The 20,268-nt window shown below is 33.8% G+C and overlaps 1 long non-coding RNA gene across 1 annotated transcript; it reads left to right on the top strand.

Moving 5' to 3' along the window:
* The first annotated feature begins 9,621 nt into the window (after window positions 1-9,621).
* Window positions 9,622-12,073, top strand: LOC148765818 (uncharacterized). Its single transcript, XR_016029136.1, has 6 exons — window positions 9,622-9,764; window positions 10,631-10,713; window positions 11,048-11,127; window positions 11,501-11,578; window positions 11,643-11,750; window positions 11,852-12,073. It is a non-coding gene; the product is annotated as an uncharacterized LOC148765818 (long non-coding RNA).
* Window positions 12,074-20,268: the final 8,195 nt, after the last annotated feature.

Below are 20,268 nucleotides of genomic sequence, written 5' to 3'. Positions count from 1 at the left end.
ATTGATTCCGACAACATTGGGTAGCTATTTCAGCTGGCTACAATTCCTATCTAATGGCGAAATTTCAAATTCGGACTCGAACATGGTCAAAATTGGATTCCAAAAGCGATCATGAAAATACGTACTACAGCTCGAGGAGATGAATGAGCATCAAGAAACGTGCACAAAAACACTCGCTACAAAAAGATACGGACACAAGTAAAAGTACAAAAGCATGCACAAAAGTACTCCCGCAAAAGTGCATTCGCAAAAAGGATCATGCAAACACAAACTACAATCCTGGGACATTAATACAAATAAACAAACATGCATAAGCACACTCGCTCAAATGGACATGCACAAACGTACATGTAAGAAAACATGCACAGAAGTGCATTCGGAACAACGTTCTTTAAAACACGAACTACAATACTAGGACATTAATTTGCATCAACAAACAACAGCAAAAACACTAGATAAAAAAGATACAGTGGAGTGTAGAAATAAAACTCTACGTTTAGGTTTACATGGATTTTTTTCCGGATTAATTTATATTTCTATATTAATTGCTTGATTTGGTATCTTATCTGTACAAATCGAAAATTAGGTGTCCATGAAGCAGAAATGATCAAAGAGGATGAAAAGAGTTGCAATGAGGAAAATAAAATCAAATTGGAAGAAAGAATCCCCGAACATCTTTGGTAGTGTCCACGAAGTCGAGCATAACTTTCTCATCCGGACTCCAAATCTACTGATTCTGGCGGCATTGGAAAGCTATTTCAGCTGGATACAATTCCTGTCTAAAGGCAAAATTCCAAATTCGGACTCGAACATGGTAAAAATTGGATTCCAAAAGCGATCATGAAAATACGTACTACTGCTCGAGGACATGAATGCGCATCAAGAAACGTGCACAAAAACACTCGCTACAAAAAGATACGGACACAAGTAAATGTACAAAAGCATGCACAAAAGTACTCCCGCAAAAGTGCATTCGCAAAAAGGATCATGCAAACACAAACTACAATCTTGGGACATTAATACAAATCAACAAACATGCATAAGCACACTCGCTCAAATGGACATGCACAAACGTACATGTAAGAAAACATGCACAGAAGTGCATTCGGAACAACGTTCTTAAAAACACGAACTACAATACTAGGACATTAATTCGCATCAACAAACAACAGCAAAAACACTAGATAAAAAAGATACAGTGGAGTGTAGAAATAAAACTCTACGTTTAGGTTTACATGGATTTTTTTCCGGATTAATTTATATTTCTATATTAATTGCTGGATTTGGTATCTTATCTGTACAAATCGAAAATTAGGTGTCCAGGAAGCAGAAATGATCAAAGAGGATGAAAAGAGTTGCAATGAGGAAAATAAAATCAAATTAGAAGAAAGAATCCCCGAACATCTTTGGTAGTGTCCACGAAGTCGAGCATAACTTTCTCATCCGGACTCCAAATCTACTGATTTTGGCGGCATTGGGAAGCTATTTCAGCTGGCTTAAATTCCTATCTAATGGCGAAATTTAAAATTCAGACTCGAACATGTTCAAAATTGGATTCCAAAAGCGATCATGAAAATACGTACTACAGCTCGAGGACATGAATGCGCATCAAGAAACATGCACAAAAACACTCGCTACAAAAAGATACCGACACAATTAAAAGTACAACAGCATGCACAAAAGTACTCACGCAAAAGTTCATTCGCAAAAAGGATCATGAAAACACAAACTACAATCCTAGGACATTAATACAAATCCACAAGCATGCATAAGCACACTCGCTCAAATGGACATGCATAAACGTACAAGTAAGAAAACATGCGCAAAAGTGCATATGGAACAACGTTATTAAAAACACGAACTACAATACTAGGACTTTAATTCGCATCAACAAACAACAGCAAAAACACTAGATAAAATAGATACAATGGAGTGTAGAAATAAAACTCTACGTTTAGGTTTACGTGGAGTTTTTTCCGGATTAATTTATATTTCTATATAAATTGGTGGATTTGGTATCTTATATGTACAAATCGAAAATTAGGTGTGCAGGAAGAAAAAATGATCAAAGAGTATGAAAAAAGTTGCAATGAGGAAAATAAAATCAAATTAGAAGAAAGAATCCTCGAACATCTTTGGTAGTGTCCACGAAGTCGAGCATAACTTTCTCATCCGGACTCGAAATGAACTGATTCCGGCGGCATTGGGAAGCTATTTTAGTTGGCTAAAATTCATGTCTAATGGCAAAATTCCAAATTCGGACTCGAACATGGTCAAAATTGGATTCCAAAAGCGATCATGAAAATACGTACTACAGCTCGAGGACATGAATGCGCATTAAGAAACGTGCACAAAAACACTCGCTACAAGAAGATACGGACACAAGTAAAAGTACAAAAGCATGCACAAAAATACGCACACAAAAGTGCATTCGCAAAAAGGATCATGAAATTACAAACTACAATCCTAGGACATTAATACAAATCAACAAACATGCATAATCACACTCGCTCAAATGGACATGCACAAACGTACATGTAAGAAAACATGCGTAAAAGTGCATTCGGAACGACGTTCTTAAAAACACGAACTACAATACTAGGACTTTAATTCGCATCAACAAACAACAGCAAAACCACTAGATAAAAAAGATACAGTGGAGTGTAGAAATAAAACTCTACGTTTAGGTTTACGTGGATTTTTTTCCGGATTAATTTATATTTCTATATTAATTGGTGGATTTGGTATCTTATATGTACAAATCGAAAATTAGGTGTCCAGGAAGAAAAAATGATCAAAGAGTATGAAAAGAGTTGCAATGAGGAAAATAAAATCTAATTAGAAGAAAGAATCCCCGAACATCTTTGGTAGTGTCCACGAAGTCGAGCATAACTTTCTCATCCGGACTCAAATCAATTGATTCCGGCGGCATTGGGAAGATATTTTAGCTGGCTACAATTCCTGTCTAAGAGCAAAATTCCAAATTCGGACTCGAACATGGTCAAAATTGGATTCCAAAAGCGATCATGAAAATACGTTCTACAGCTCGAGGACATGAATGTGCATCAAGAAACGTGCACCAAAACACTCACTACAAAAAGGTACAGACACAAGTAAAAGTACAAAAGCATGCACCAAAGTACTCACGCAAAAGTGCATTCGCAACAACGTTCTTAAAAACACGAACTACAATACTAGGACTTTAATTCGCATCAACAAACAACAACAAAAACACTAGATAAAAAAGATACAGTGGAGTGTAGAAATAAAACTCTACGTTTAGGTTTACGTGGATTTTTTTTCGGATTAATTTATATTTCTATATTAATTGGTGGATTTGGTATCTTATAGTTACAAATTGAATATTAGGTGTCCAGGAAGCAAAAATGATCAAAGAGTAAGAAAAGAGTTGCAATCAGGAAAATAAAATCAAATTAGAAGAAAGAATCCCCGAACATCGTTGGCAGTGTCCACGAAGTCGAGCATAACTATCTCATCCGGACTCCAAATCAACTGATTCCGGCGGCATTGGAAAGCTATTTCAGCTGGCTACAATTCCTATCCAATGGCGAAATTCCAAATTCGGACTCGAACATGGTCAAAATTAAATTCCAAAAGCGATCATGAAAATACGTACTACAACTCGAGGACATGAATGCACATCAAGAAACGTGCACAAAAACACTCGCTAGAAAAGATACGGACACAAGTAAAAGTACAAAAGCATGCACAAAAGTACTCACGCAAAAGTGCATTCGCAAAAAGGATCATGAAAACACAAATTACAATCTTAGGACATTAATACAAATCAACAAACATGCATAAGCACACTCGCTCAAATGGACGTGCACAAACGTACATGTAAAAAAACATGCGCAAAAGTGCATTCGCAACAACGTTCTTAAAAACACGAACTACAATACTAGGACTTTAATTCGCATCAACAAACAACAACAAAAACACTAGATAAAAAAGATACAGTGGAGTGTAGAAATAAAACTCTACGTTTAGGTTTACGTGGATTTTTTTTCGGATTAATTTATATTTCTATATTAATTGGTGGATATGGTATCTTATAGGTACAAATCGAAAATTAGGTGTCCAGGAAGCAAAAATGATCAAAGAGTAAGAAAAGAGTTGCAATCAGGAAAATAAAATCAAATTAGAAGAAAGAATCCCCGAACATCTTTGGTAGTGTTCACGAAGTTGAGCATTACTTTCTCATCCGGACTCCAAATCAATTGATTCCGGCGGCACTGGGTAGCTATTTCAGCTGGCTATAATTCCTATCTAATGGCGAAATTTTAAATTCGGACTCGAACATGGTCAAAATTGGATTCCAAAAGCGATCATGAAAATACGTACTACAGCTCGAGGACATGAATACGCATCAAGAAACGTGCACAAAAACACTCGCTAAAAAAGATACGCACACAAGTAAAAGTACAAAAGCATGCACAAAAGTACTCACGCAAAAGTGCATTGGCAAAAAGGATCATGAAAACATAAATAACAATCCTAGGACATTAATACAAATCAACAAACATGCATAAGCACACTCGCTCAAATGGACATGCCCAAACGTACATGTAAAAAAACATGCGCAAAAGTGCATTCGCAACATGGTTCTTAAAAACACGAACTACAATACTAGGACTTTAATTTGCATCAACAAACTACCGCAAAAACACTAGATAAAAAAGATACAGTGGAGTGTAGAAATAAAACTCTATGTTGCATAAAAGTACTCACGAAAAACTGCATTCGCAAAAAGGATCATGAAAACATAAACTACAATCCTAGGACAGTAATACAAATCAACAAAGATGCATAACCACACTCGCTCAAATGGACATGCACATATGTACATGTAAAAAAACATGCAGAAAAGTGCATTCGCAACAACGTTCTTAAAACCACGAACTACAATACTAGGACTTTCATACGCATCAACATACAACAACAAAAACACTAGATAAAAAAGATCCAGTGGAGTGTAGAAATAAATCTCTACGTTTACTTTTACGTGGATTTTATTTCGGATTAATTTATAATTCTATATTAGTTGGTAGATTTGGTATCTTATAGGTACAAATTGAAAATTAGGTGTCTAGGAAGCAAAAATGATCAAAGAGTAAGAAAAGAGTTGCAATTAGGAAAATAAAATCAAATTAGAAGAGAGAATCCCTGAACATCTTTGGTAGCGTCCACGAAGTCGATTATAACTTTGTCATCCGGACATCAAATCAACTGTTTCTGGCGGCATTAGAAAGCTATTTCAGCTGGCTACAATTCTTGTCTAGCCACAAAATTCCAAATTCGGACTCGTACATGGTCAAAATACGTACTACAGTTCGATGACATATATGCGCATCAAGAAACGTGCACAAAAACGCTCGCTAGAAGAGATACGTACATTAGTAAGAATGCATGCACAAAAGAACGCACGCAAAAGTGCATTCGCAAAAAGGATCATGCAAACACAAACTACAATCCTAGGACATTAATACAAATCAACAAACATGCATAAGCACACTCGCTCAAATGGACATGCACAAACGTAGATGTAAAAAAACATGCGCAAAAGTGCATTCGCAACAACGTTCTTAAAAACACGAACTACAATACTAGGACTTTAATATGCATCAACAAACAACAGCTAAAACACTAAATAAAAAAGATACACTGAAGTGTAGAAATAAAACTCTACGATTAAGTTTACGTGGATTTTTTTTTCGTATTAATTTATATTTCTATATTAATTGGTGGATTTGGTATCTTATATGTACAAATCGAAAATTAGGTGTCCAGGAAGCAAAAATGATCAAAGAGTAAGAAAAGAGTTGCAATCAGGAAAATAAAATCAAATTAAAAGAGAGAATCCCCGAACATCGTTGGCAGTGTCCACGAAGTCGAGCATAACTTTCTCATCCGGACTCCAAATCAACTGATTCCAAATTCGTGTCTAATGGCAAAATTCCAAATCAACAATACGTAGATTAGTAAGAATGCATGCACAAAAGTACTCACGCAAAAGTGGATTCGCAAAAAGGATCATGAAAACACAAACTACAATCCTAGGACATTAATACAAATCAACAAACATGCATAAACATACTGGCTCAAATGGGCATGCACAAACTTACATGTAAAAAAACATCCGCAAAAGTCCATTCGCAACAACGTTCTTAAAAACATGAACTACAATACTAGGACTTCAATACGCATCAACAAAAAACAGCAAAAACACTAGATAAAACAGATTCAGTGGAGTGTAGAAATAAAACTCTACGTTTACGTTTACGTTTACGTGGATATTTTTTCAGATTAATTTATATTTCTATATTAATTGGTTGATTTGGTCTCTTACAGGTACAAATCGAAAATTAGGTGTCCAGGAAGCAAAAATTATCAAAGAGTTAGAAACGAGTTGCAATTAGGAAAATAAAATAAAATTAGAAGAGAGAATCGCATAACATCTTTGGTAGTGTCCACGAAGTCGAGCATAACTTTCTCATCCGGACTCCAAATCAACTGATTTCGGTTACCTTTCAAAGCTATTTCAAGCTGGCTACAATTCCTGTCTAATGTCAATATTCCAAATTCGGACTCGAACATGGTCAAAATTTGATTCCAAAAGCGATCAAGAAAATACGTACTATAGTTCGAGGACATGAATGCGCATCAAGAAACGTGCACAAACACACTCGCTAGAAGAGATACGCACATAAGTAAAAGTACAAAAGCATGCAAAAAAAGTACTCACGCAAATGTGGATTCGCAAAAACGATCATGAAAACACAAACTAAAATCCAAGGATATTAATACAAATCAACAAACATGCATAAGCATACTCGCTCAAATGAACATGCACAAACGTACATGTAAAAAACCATGCGCAAAAGTGCATTCGCAATAACGTTCTTAAAAACACGAACTACAATACAAGGACTCTAATACGCATCAACAAAAAACAACCAAAAACACTAGATAAAAAAGAAACAGTGAAGTGTAGAAAGAAAACTCTACGTTTACGTTTACGTTGATTATTTTTTGGATTAATTTATATTTCTGTATTAATTGGTGGATTTTGTATCTTATAGTTACAAATCAACAATTAGGTATTCAGGAAGCAAAACTGATCAAAGAGTAAGAAAATAGTTGCAATTAGGAAAATAAAATCAAATTAGAAGAGAGAATCCCCGAATATCTTTGGTAGTGTCCACGAGGTCGAGCATAACTTTCTCATCCGGACTCCAAATCAACAGGTTCCGGCGGCATTAGAAAGCTAAATTTCTGTCTGACGGCAAAATTCCAAATTTGGACTCGAACATGGTCAAAATGAGATTCCAAAAGTGACCATGAAAATACGTACTACAGTTCCTGGAAATGAATATGCGCATAAATAAACGTGCAAAAACACACTCGCTAGAAGAGATACGGACATAAGTCAATGTACAAAAGCATGCACAAAAGTACTCACGCAAAAGTGCATTCGCAAAAAAGATTATGAAAACACAAACTACAATCCTAGGACATTAATACAAATCAACAAACTTGCACAAAGACACTCGCTCAAATGGGCATGAGAAAGCTATTCAAGCTGGCTACAATTGCTGTCTAATGGCAAAATTCCAAATTCGGACTCGAACATGGTCAAAATTGGATTCCAAATGCGATCATGAAAATGCGTACTATAGTTCGAGGACATGAATGCGCTTCAAGAAACGTACCCAAAAACACTCGCTACAACAGATACGCACATAAGTAAAAGTAAAAAAGCATGCACAAAAGTACTCACGCAAAACTGGATTCGCAAAAACGATCATGAAAACACAAACTACATTCCTTGGACATTAATACAAATCACCAAACATGCATAAGCATACTCGCTCAAATGGACATGCACAAACGTACATGTTAAAAAACATGCGCAAAAGTGTATTCGCAACAACGTTCTTAAAAACACGATTTACAATACATGGACTTTAATACGCATCAACCAAAAACGGCAAAAACACTAGATAAAAAAGAAACAGTGATGTGTAGAAAGAAAACTCTACGTTTACGTTGACGTGGATTTTTTTTTGGATTAATTGATATTTCTATATTAATTGGTGGATTTGGTATCTTATAGGTACAAATCGAGAATTAGGTGTCCATGAGGCAAAAATGATCAAAGAGTAATAAAAGAGTTGCAATTAGGAAAAAAAATCAAATTAGAAGAGAGAATCCCCGGACATTTTTGGTAGTGTCCACAAAGTCGAGCATAACTGATTACGGCGGCATTACAAAGCTGTTTCAGCTGGCTGCAATTTAGTCTAACGACAAAATTCCAAATTCGTACTCGAACATGGTCGAAATTGGATTCCAAAAGCGATCATGAAAATACGTACTACAATTCGAGGACATGAATGCGCATCAAGAAATGTACACAAAAACACTCGCAAGAAAAGATACGGATACAAGTACAAGTACACAAGCATGCACAAAAGTACTAACGCAAAAGTGCATTCGCAAAAAGGATCATGAAAACACAAATTACAATCCTAGGACATTAATACAAATCAACAAACATGCACACAGACACTCGCTCAAATGGACATGCACAAGGGTACATGTAAAAACACATGTGCAAAAGTGCATTCGCAACAACGTTCTTAAAAACACGAACTACAATACTAGGACTTCAACACGCATCAACAAAAAACAGCAAAAAAACTAGATAAAAAAAGATACAGTGGAGTGTAGAAATAAAACTCTACGTTTACGTTTACGTGGATTTTTTTTCAGATTAATTTATATTTCTATATTAATTAGTTGATTTGGTATCTTATAGGTACAAATCGAAAATAGGTGTCCAGGAAGCAAAAATGATCAAAGAGTAAGAAAAGAGTTGCAATTAGGAAAATAAAATAAATTAGAAGAGAGAATCCCATAACATCTTTGGTAGTGTTCACGAAGTCGAGCATAACTTTCTCATCCGGACTCCAAATCGATCAACTGATTCCGGCGGCAGTGGAAAGCTATTTCAGTTTGCTACAATTTCCGTCTAACGGCGAAATTCCAAATTCGGACTTGAACATGGTCAAAATTGGATTCCAAAAGCAATCATAAAAATTCATACTACAATTCGATGACATGGATGAGAATAAAGAAACGTGCACAAAAACACTCGCTAGAAGAGATACGCACATAAGTAAAAGTACAAAAGCATGCACAAAAGTAGTCACACAAAAGTGGATTCGCAAAAAGGATTATGAAAACACAAACGACAATCCTAGGACATTAATACAAATCAACAAACATGCATAAGCACACTCGCTCAAATGCACACATTTGTTTGGGGACATTGTTTTACAAATGCCTCAAATATTATTTATTGGGACATTTGATAGTTTTTTTTCTCGTTTATGAGACCTATAGGGTCATTTATATTTTAGAGACATATTTCATAAAAGCCTCATATATAAATTATTAGAACACAATAATTTTATCTTCTTATTTTCAAAACTTATAGGGACACTAATCCATCTAAAATCTTAACCCTGCAGTTTCTATTAATTTCGGGCAGCACAATTCCCTCTTCCCGTTCTCCAAGGAAAAAAATTAAAATTCCCTCTTCCCAAACTAAATTAATGCTACTTCAATTTTAAAGAAAAAACCTAGCAACCAGTCATTTCTTCTTCCAAAAGCGACGAGAATGAGAAGAAGCTACAACGAAGAGAATGAGAAGAGGCTGCATCGCGTTTGAAAGTAATCTGGTATGTGAATTCCTTTTTCATTACGGTTATTGATTGAAAGCCCTCATCCATCCTTTTGATTATTTTTCTCCAACCCAATAATTAAATTTCCAGCCCTAAAATTAATTTATAATTTTGTAAAACCCAATGGGTATATATGTATATATTGAATGCAACGACAATTTTCTATGAATGATGAATATGACTTCGTATATCCAGTTTGAATAACCTATTTAACATGCGTAACAATAATTGACATAAGGAAAAAATAAGGGTCTACCAAAATTGGAGTTTTTGAGATTTTAGGTTAGCCATGTTAAAAGTCATTTTATTTCTCTGCAAATTTCCCTTTGACAGATGTAGCCATATCTAAAGAGGAATTTTGAGAGGATAAGTGTAGTTGGCTAAATGTAATTTGGTTTCTGCACACCAACTGTTTGATAAAAATAGGCAAAGGAACATTACTGTCTAATGGAAATAACATGATCAAGCAACCTTGCTATGTATATGCATTTTACATCATTACTGAAAGTGTATATTTTGTATGTATATTATGTCTTTATTCTTAGTTAAAGCCTATATAAGTTGTGCGCATCGCACATGCTTACTAAAAAGTGCATATTGTGTATGTGTTTCTCCTTAGAAATTTCTTGGCTGACTAGTTTAAATAGAGTATGCATAAGGTGTATGTATGTCCTTGTAATCATGATTTTTAAGGATACAATCTACTCCCATTACAATTCATTTTCAATACAAAATTGAACTAATTTAAATTTTTGTCAAAGTCGTACGTTCAAAATCAATTGTACTATATTTGTAAATAACTTTTTTTTATTAGTTTTACTAGTTTATCATATTTTCATGAATTTCCTCATTTTAAGTTGCAGGCCATCTTGATACGAGATCAAATCATCCAAAAGCAACAACTGCTTTGCAGTCTAACGTAAATGTTAATGTAGCTACGTGTCAAGTAAGTGATGATATGTCTGCAAATGCATGTGATTCTGCTAAGAATGCTGCTGATATTGTTCATAATATTTTATGTATCACAATCTAATTTATTGTGTTATTATATTTTGTGTTTGGAATGTGCACATTCTTAATAAATGTAAATAAAAAAAGAAAAAAAAATTAGCTTCTTGATGTGATGAATGGCCATTGCTGTGATAATGTGGTAAGGTTTTATAATTTAAGTTTGAATAAATATGTCGTTTATGATCGTTTGGCAGTACCAGAACAGGGCTACAACTTTTCTTTGAATGAAAATTTTATTTGGAAATTATATAGATATTTATGTATTACAGGTTTATGTGAATTCTATGTATCTTGATGGAGGTCATCAGTTCCTCTCAAGCCTCTATTATTTGTTGTTGTCATTAGAAATGTACAAATACCCCCAACTTATGATTCTTTTAATGTATTGAATGTGCTTTTCAATAAGCAAGCTTAGAAGGCACTAAGATTTTGTTCAGTTTTGAGGCTAGAAGGCATTATGCAACATTACTCTTTTGTGTTCAACTTTAAGGTATTATCAAGTTTGTTTGTATTAGTTTCATTTTGCTTTCATTGAACGTAAATCGTTTTACTAAAACTTGTACTGTGTGAAGTAGATTAATAGTGATTGATTGAGTTTTGTATGATGTTGAGCTCTCATTTAAATTTTTCGGTTAGTAAGTAGTCTAGAAGATTCTATGTATTAATTTATGTTTGAGATTTAAAAAATGTTAATACTGAGATCTTGATATTAATTCTGCCAGAAAAGGAATCAAGAGGTAATAAGGAATTTTGAGAATTATACCATTGTACAGTTCTCGTGTCATGGACAGGGATTAGAGGTAATCTTTTTCAATTTTTATAACTAAATGTGTTGTTTATTAACTATCTTCAACCTATGTTTAGAATCTTATGCACAACTACTACAAGTGTGTCAACAACTACTAGTGGAATTCTCTATAAAAGTAGGTAATGCAGTTGATTATGATCGCAAGTGGTAGCAGTAAGCAGCAGGTTGTGTCCAACTTTTACTTTTAATGTGAACTTGTTACTCTCAATACAAATTTCACAACTTATTTTCTTATTATTGATTAATCTCGATTTTGTATATGCAGGTTTGCTATGGATGACAAATTTCATTGGTGATTTAATTGGAATTTGATGGGAGCTAAAAAATATATTTGCAGTTTTTGGTGTTAGAAATGTTAGAACACTTTTTAGTTTAGAAAACTTGTGCATAATATATTCTATATTTATATATTTGGATCATAATTTATCTTGTTGGCTTGTCTGTCTTGGGAGATTGACTGTAGTATTTGTTGACATAGTGGATCAAATGCAATAAAGTTTTAATGTTTGAAAATTGTGGATGTTGTTTTATTTGATATTTGTCCATGTTCAATTAAATAACGATCTGGAGAAAGGTGTTTACGGGACATTTAATGGGTATTTATTAATATGTTTCACGACACATATAATTTTCCTAAAATAAATTATAGCGACTTATATAAATGTCCAAGATCAAAGTAAGTGTCCCAAAAATACTTTTACAAGATACATATACGTGCCCCAAAAAATACTCAATCGAGACATATATAAATGTCTTGAAAAGAAAGTTCTTTTGAGGCACATATTAAGTGCCTCATGAGCTATTGCGACACACAACTACGAAAACAAATTTTTGTTGTAGTGACATGCACAAACGTACATGTAAAAAAACATACGCAAAAGTGCATTCGCAACAACGTTCTTAAAAATAGGAATTACAATACTAGGACTTTAATACGCATCAACAAACAACAGCAAAAACACTAGATAAAAAAGATACAGTTGAGTGTAGAATTAAAACTCTACATTTACGTGGATTTTTTTTTCGAATTAATTTATATTTCTATATTAATTGGTGGATTTGGTATCTTATAGGTACAAATCGAAAATTGGGTGTCCATGAAGCAAAGATGATCAAAGATTAAGAAAAGAGTTGCAATAAGGAAAATAAAATCAAATTAGAAGAGAGAATCCCCGAACATCTTTGGTAGTGTCCACGAAGTCGAGCATAACTTTCTCATCCGGACACCAAATCAACTGGTTCCGGCTGCATTGGAAAGTTGTTTCAGATGGCTACAATTCATGTCTAATGGTAAAATTCCAAATTCGGACTCGAACACGGTCATAATTGGATTCCAAAAGCGATCATTAAAATACGTACTACAGTTCGAGGACATGAATGCACATCGAGAAACGTGCACAAAAACACTTGCTAGAAGAGATACGCACATAAGTAAAAGTACAAAAGCAAGCACAACTGCGTGGACACAACCAAAGATGTTCGGGGAATTAGTTGATCTGCAGCCAGCTGAAATAGCTTTGTATTGTCGTCGGAATCAGTTGATCTGGAGTCCGAATGAGAAAGTTATGCTCGACTTCGTGGACACTACCAAAGATGTTCGGGGATTCTTTCTTCTAATTTATTTTATTTTCCATATTGGAACTCTTTCTTACTCTTTGATCATTTTTTATTCCTAGACACCTAATTTTTGATTTGTACTTATAAGATACCAAATCCACAAGATAATATAGAAATATAAATTAATCCGAAAAAAAATCCACGTAAACTTAAACGCTGAGTTTTATTTCCACACTCTACTGTATCTTTTTTATCTAGTGCTTTTGTTGTTGTTTGTTGATGCGTATAAAAGTCCTAGTATTGTAGTTCGTGTTTTTAAGAACGTTGTTGCGAATGCACTTTTGCGCATGTTTTTTTACATGTACATTTGTGCATGTCCATTTGAGCGATTGTCTTTGTGCATGTTTGTTGATTTGTATTAATGTCCTAGGATTGTTGTTTGTGTTTTTATGATACATTCTGCAAATGCACTTTTGCGTGAGTACTTTTGTGCTTGTTTTTTTACTTTTACTTGTGTCCGTATCTTATCTAGCTAGTGTTTTTGTGCACGTTTCTTGATGCGCATTCATGTCCTCGAAGTGTAGTACGTATTTTCATGATCGCTTTTGGAATCCAATTTTGACCATATTTGAGTCCGAATTTGGAATTTTGCCGTTATACAGAGATTGTAGCCAGCTGAAATACCTTTCTAATGCCGCCAGGAACAGTTGATTTGGAGTCCGGATGAGAAAGTTATGTTTGACTTCGTGGACACTACCAAAGATGTTCGGGGATTCTCTCTTCTATTTTGATTTTATTTTCCTAATTGCAACTCTTTTCTTACTCTTTGATCATTTTTACTTCCTGGATACCTAATTTTCGATTTGTAACAATAAGATACCAAATCCACTAATTAATATAGAAATATAAATTAATCCAGAAAAAAATCAACGTAAACGCTAACGTAGAGGTCTATTTCTACACTCCAAAGATGTTCGGGCATTCATTTCTACACTACAGTTGATTTGGAGTCCGGATGAGAAAGTTATGCTCAACTGCGTGGACACTACCAAAGATGATCAGGGATTCTTTCTTCTAATTTATTTTATTTTCCATATTGCAACTCTTTCTTACTCTTTGATCATTTTTTATTCCTGGAAACCTAATTTTTGATTTGTACCTATAAGATACTAAATCTACCAGATAATATAGCAATATAAATTTATTTGAAAAAAAATCCACGTAAACGTAAACGTAGAGTTTTATTTATACACTCTACTGTATCTTTTTTATCTAGTGTTTTTGTTGTTGTTTGTTGATGCGTATTAAAGTCCTAGTATTGTAGTTCGTGTTTTTAAGAACGTTGTTGCGAATGCACTTTTGCGCATGTTTTTTTACATATACGTTTGTGCATGTCCATTTGAGCGAGTGTCTTTGTGCATGTTTGTTGATTTGTATTAATGTCCTAGAATTGTTGTTTGTGTTCTCATGATCCTTTTTGCGAATGCACTTTTGCGTGACTACTTTTGTGCATGCTTTTGTACTTTTACTTGTGTCCGTATCTTTTCTAGCGAGTGTTTTTGTGCACGTTTCTTGATGCGCATTCATGTCCTCGAACTGTAGTACGTACTTTCATGATCGCTTTTGGAATCCAATTCAGACCATGTTTGAGTCCGAATTTGGAATTTTGCCGTTAGACAGAGATTGTAGCCAGCTAAAATAGCTTTGTAAGGCCGACGGAACTAGTTGATTTGGTGTCCGGATGAGAATGTTATGCTCGACTTCGTGGACAATACCTAAGATGTTCAGCGATTCTCTCTTCTAATTTGATTTTAGTTTCCTAATTGCAACTCTTTTCTTACTCTTTGAACATTTCTCCTTCCTGGACACCTAATTTTCGATTTGTACCTTAAAGATACCAAATCCACAAATTAATATAGAAATATAAATTAATCCGAAAAAAATTCCACGTAAACGTAAACGTAGAGTTTTATTTCTACACTCCACTGTATCTTTTTTATCTAGTGTTTTTGCTGTTTTTTGTTGATGCGTATTAAAGTCCTAGTATTGTCGTTCGTGTTTTTAAGAACATTGTTGCGAATGCACTTTTGCGCATGTTTTTTTACATGTACGTTTGTGCATCTCCCTTTGAGCTAGTGTCTTTGTGCATGTTTGTTTATTTGTATTAATGTCCTATGATTGTAGTTTGTGTTTTCATGATCCTTTTTGCGAATCCACTTTTGCGTGAATACTTGTATGCATGGTTTTGTACTTTTTCTTGTGTCCGTATCTTTTCTAGCGAGTGTTTTTGTGCACGTTTCTTGATTCGCATTCATGTCCTAGAACTATAGTACGTATTTTCATGATCGCTTTTGGAATCAAATTTTGACTATGTTCGAGTCCGAATTTGGAATTTTGCCATTAGACAGGAATTGTAGCCAGTTGAAATAGCTTTCAAATGCCGCCGGAACCATTGGATTTGGAGTACGGATGATAAAGTTATTCTCGACTTCAAGGACACTACCAAAGATGTTCGGGGATTCTCTCTTGTAATCTGATTTTATTTTCATAATTGCAACTCTTTTCTTACTCTTTGATCATTTTTGCTTCCTGGACACCTAATTTTCGATTTGTATTTATAAGATACCAAAGCCACCAATTAATATATATAAATATAAATTAATCCGAAAAAAAAATCAACGTAAACGTAAACGTAGAGTTTTATTTCTAAAACTCCGCTGTATATTTTTTATCTAGTGTTTTTGTTGTTTTTTGTTGATGTGTATTAAAGTCCTAGTATTGTAGTTCGTGTTTTTAAGAACGTTGTTGCGAATGCACTTTTGCGCATGTTTTTTTACATGTACGTTTGTGCATGTCCATTTGAGCGAATTTCTTTGTGCATGTTTGTTGATTTGTATTAATTTCCTAGGATTGTAGTTTGTGTTTTCATGATCCTTTTTGCGAATGCGCTTTTGCGTGAGTACTTTTGTGCATGCTTTTGTACTTTTACTTATGTGCGTATCTCTTCTAGCGTGTGTTTTTGTGCACGTTTCTCGATGTGCATTCATGTCCTCGAACTGTAGTTGGTATTTTCATGATCGCTTTTGGAATCCAATTATGACCATGTTCGTGTCCGAATTTGGAAATTTGCCGTTAGATAGTAATAATAGCCAGCTGAAATAGCTTTCTAATGCCGTCGGAACTAGTTGATTTGGTGTCCCCATGAGAATGTTAAATTTGACCATGTTTGAGTCATAATTTGGATTTTTGCCGTTGGACATAGATTGTAGCTAGCTGAAATAGCTTTGTAAGGCAGCCGAAACTAGTTGATTTGGTGTCCGGATGAGAATGTTATACTCGACTTCGTGGACACTACCAAAGATGTTCAGGGATTCTCTCTTCTAATTTGATTTTAGTTTCCTAATTGCAACTCTTTTCTTACTCTTTGATCATTTTTGCTTCCTGGACACCTAATTTTCGATTTGTACCTAAAAGATACTAAATCCACAAATTAATATAGAAATATAAATTAATACGAAAAAAATCCACGTAACCATTCTAAGGAATTAGTATGGCTTACGCAAATAATAATATGTATAATAATATTCCTCTTACTAAGTAACTCATACTTAATATACGAGACAAGTCTATTCGTTCATAGACAATAATAAAAATGTTAATAAGATCACGTACTTACGAATTTCATATAACATTTTGGAAAATCAATCAACTAGACGGTTCCACATCAAAAGAAAATTGGGAGAAAGCTAATCCAATATCAAACTGCATGCAATTTATGCAAATAAATATTATTGCATTTTCATGAGAAATGTCATGTAGTATTATAGCCCTTATCATGCGGTTTATGATAAACTTATTCAAATAATTAGCACATACGCTATCACTTTATTGCATTTAGGATAAAATTATTTATATCATTAATATAGATCATAATGAATATTCATTAAAGCATATATATAGTATATAGTTTACCATGATTCCACATATGAAAATTAAACTATCATGCAATAATCCACCATTATATCATATAGCATCATCAATTTATTGCAAAAATAGATATTTTATAATTAAAAAGCGTACCCGATAAATTATATGTTCGTCAATTCAAAATTTTGTGGGTAGCACCAAATTGAGTCAATATTATGGCAGTGCTGAATGATTTAATCATATCTGGTCCGTCTGAATTCTGATTTTGTTGATTCAATATGATCCGAATAGCCAACAGAATTTTCTACAACTTTTATCTTTCACGTTTTCTGAGATTCCAACTGGATCATGATCAAAGTAAGCCTCGAAGTCGGAATAGGTGTGCTGTAAAAATGCACCTACAATGGAACAACAAAAATATTAAATAATATTTATGAATCGAAAATAATATAAAACCTCATTATTATTATTCTTCGATTCAGTCTTCTTTCACCAAAATTTCATGCATTGGACATTGGTGAGGCATTTTATATGCGACAAGTTGCATTGGTCACGAACTGTTGTATTTTACATGAAAAGGTGCATCAGCAGTTCTGCCACCCTTTCGTGTTTTCATCATAACTTCTTCGTACAATCTTCGATTGTGACGATTTAACATGTTTTGGAAAGCTAACTTGATTAACTACAACTTCTGTGAAATGTTAATTTTCCATATTCGAACTTTAACACCTTCGAAAATGGGCAGGAATGTGGACTTCATGTTCTGTCTGAAAATGAACTTTCTCCAATTGTATTTTGTAACTTCTTGATTTTTTGCAGACTATCTCCTTCTCTGTCCCGTTTAACAACGTGTGCAGAAAACACAATTTACTAAATCACAAAACTATTGTCTTAAGATTGTTGTTCCCGATATATAAAACGGGTAGTGAATTTAGTAAAATGGTCGAACAAATTAATTAGTAAAATACGAAAAGATTACAAGGCGAGAAAACTCTTTCCTTAAGACAATATTGCCCCACTACGGTGCTTACGGTTATTTGGCAATAGTCTCCCAAGATACAACGGCTAAATCGGCATATGAGCACTCAAAATCCCGAGTAGAACGAACGTTACTTTGTGTCTCAAACTCTCGAATCGAATACGAAAGAAAATATTCTACGAAGAATATTTCCGGGCTAAAGAAAGAAGAAATCCATAGAACAAAATTATGGAATTAAATTGATTTTTATGTTGTTATCAAATCAAACATGTGGAGTTTCTATTTATAAGTTTCCAATGGTTGTGATTAATGAACACAACTATTAGGAAATTAAACAAGTGAAGAGGTGTGGCCACACCTCTTCATATTGTCACACTATTTTATCAAATAGGTGCCTACAAATATTTTTTTAATTTTCGTTCAAAAAATAATTTTATTTTAATAAATAAAATTTCCAACACAAAAACGAAAGCATACGCAACCTACATAAGATACAAAATATAGAACAGGAAAAGATGGCCGAAATATTTAGACAAAAAAAGGTGCCACCTTCTAAGAGCTGATAGCCAAGAAAGTTTCTGTATGCGGGTACAAGGTTTTTTTATTTATTTTTACATATAAAAAGGAACGGATAAACCTATGTTGATATATTCCTTGCATGAAGTAAAAATTTATTGATAAAAGAATATGAAAACAAAAGAAGATACTTGTCTTCTGTAATACGGTCATATATAGTATAAGATGCTTTATGTTAAAACAAATTTGTTTTATTAGTTTTGTGTAGGGTTTTTTTTAATATTACATCTAAAAGATAAATCCCATTCAATTTTTGAGGTGAACAAAATAATTACTAATTTTGAATGTAGTTTATTTTGGCTGCGGCTATATGCAACTTGTGCAAGACCAAATTAAAGAAAGATTCCAAAAGATTCTATTTTATTAAGATGGAATGACAAGTATGTCTATAAATTAAATTGGCTTTTTTTTTCTCATGTAAGACCAAATACAAATAATGAGAAATAAACAAAAATCGACACCAAGGTGTCGAAAAACTATGCTACAAATCGACACTTAAGCGTCGAATTTCATAGGTAAAAATCGACATTGACATGTCGAATTTGTAGCACAAATTCAAATGTCGAATTTTATACCTAAAAATCGACATCTAAATGTAGAATTTTATACCACAAATTCGACATCTAAATGTCGATTTTTACCTGTAAAATTCGACCTGTACATGTCGAATTCGTTTGAGCGGGATTTTTTTTTGGAAAATCGATATTCTAGCTAAAAAAACCCATAAATGCATACATTCTTGGGTTCGTCCATCGTAGAATCTTCTATTTTGATGTCTTCTGACTCCATATTTGCCATCTTTGTAAGATTTGTTGAGTTTTGATGATTTTGAATTTCTAGGTTTTGTGGGTTAATGGAGGAGGAAGGAGAAAGGTCTTGTGAGTTTTGGAAGATGGAGAAGATGATAGTTGGTCTTGTGATTTTGTGGTCTTGTGATAGGGTTTTTTGTGTTTTTGAATTTTTGGTCTTGCATATTTGGAATTTTTTATTTTTTTAATAAATAAGGGTATTATAGTATTTATACATTGAAAATTTTAATTTGGTCTTGCACAAGTGGAATTAGTCTTGCATATAGCCGCAGCCGTTTATTTTTCGTATTCTTAATATATGTAAAAATGTTGTCACGTAATGGGGCATGTGCTCCTAAATCTTTAAATATGCCTGACCAACAATTAAATGAGAAGGAAAAAATAAAAAAATAAAATTATTCGGCCATGTTGTATCTGAAATTCGTTGATCTGAAGGGTACGCCTCTAGATTCACGAGCACGCACTCTGTTCGTAATTCTCTAAAAATGCTGCACCAACAACTAAATAACGCAAAACAAAAGTTTATGCACATATTGTATCTGAAGATCTTTGACCCGAAGGATATGTCTCTAACTTCACGAGCATGCACGTAATTCGTAAATACTTTACTGTACTATCGGCAGAGAAGAAAAAAAATGCAGGACAAAGAAATTTAGCACAATACAAACAGGCAATGGTGGGCACATATTAGAAAGGTGCACGACGACACAAATACACAGCAAGCGGGGCGGTCGAAATTTCAGAAAGATAGTAAATTATTATTTAAAAAAGCAATTACTAAAGCATATTATGAAAGAACAAAAGCGTGATGAAGATATAAACAACACCGCAAAA

Source organism: Erythranthe guttata, chromosome 13 (assembly GCF_056151865.1).
Source record: "Erythranthe guttata isolate IM_541 chromosome 13, IM_541, whole genome shotgun sequence".
Taxonomy (NCBI): domain Eukaryota; kingdom Viridiplantae; phylum Streptophyta; class Magnoliopsida; order Lamiales; family Phrymaceae; genus Erythranthe; species Erythranthe guttata.
The sequence above is the reverse complement of the archived record's forward strand: the minus strand, read 5'-3'. Positions and strand labels throughout refer to the sequence as shown.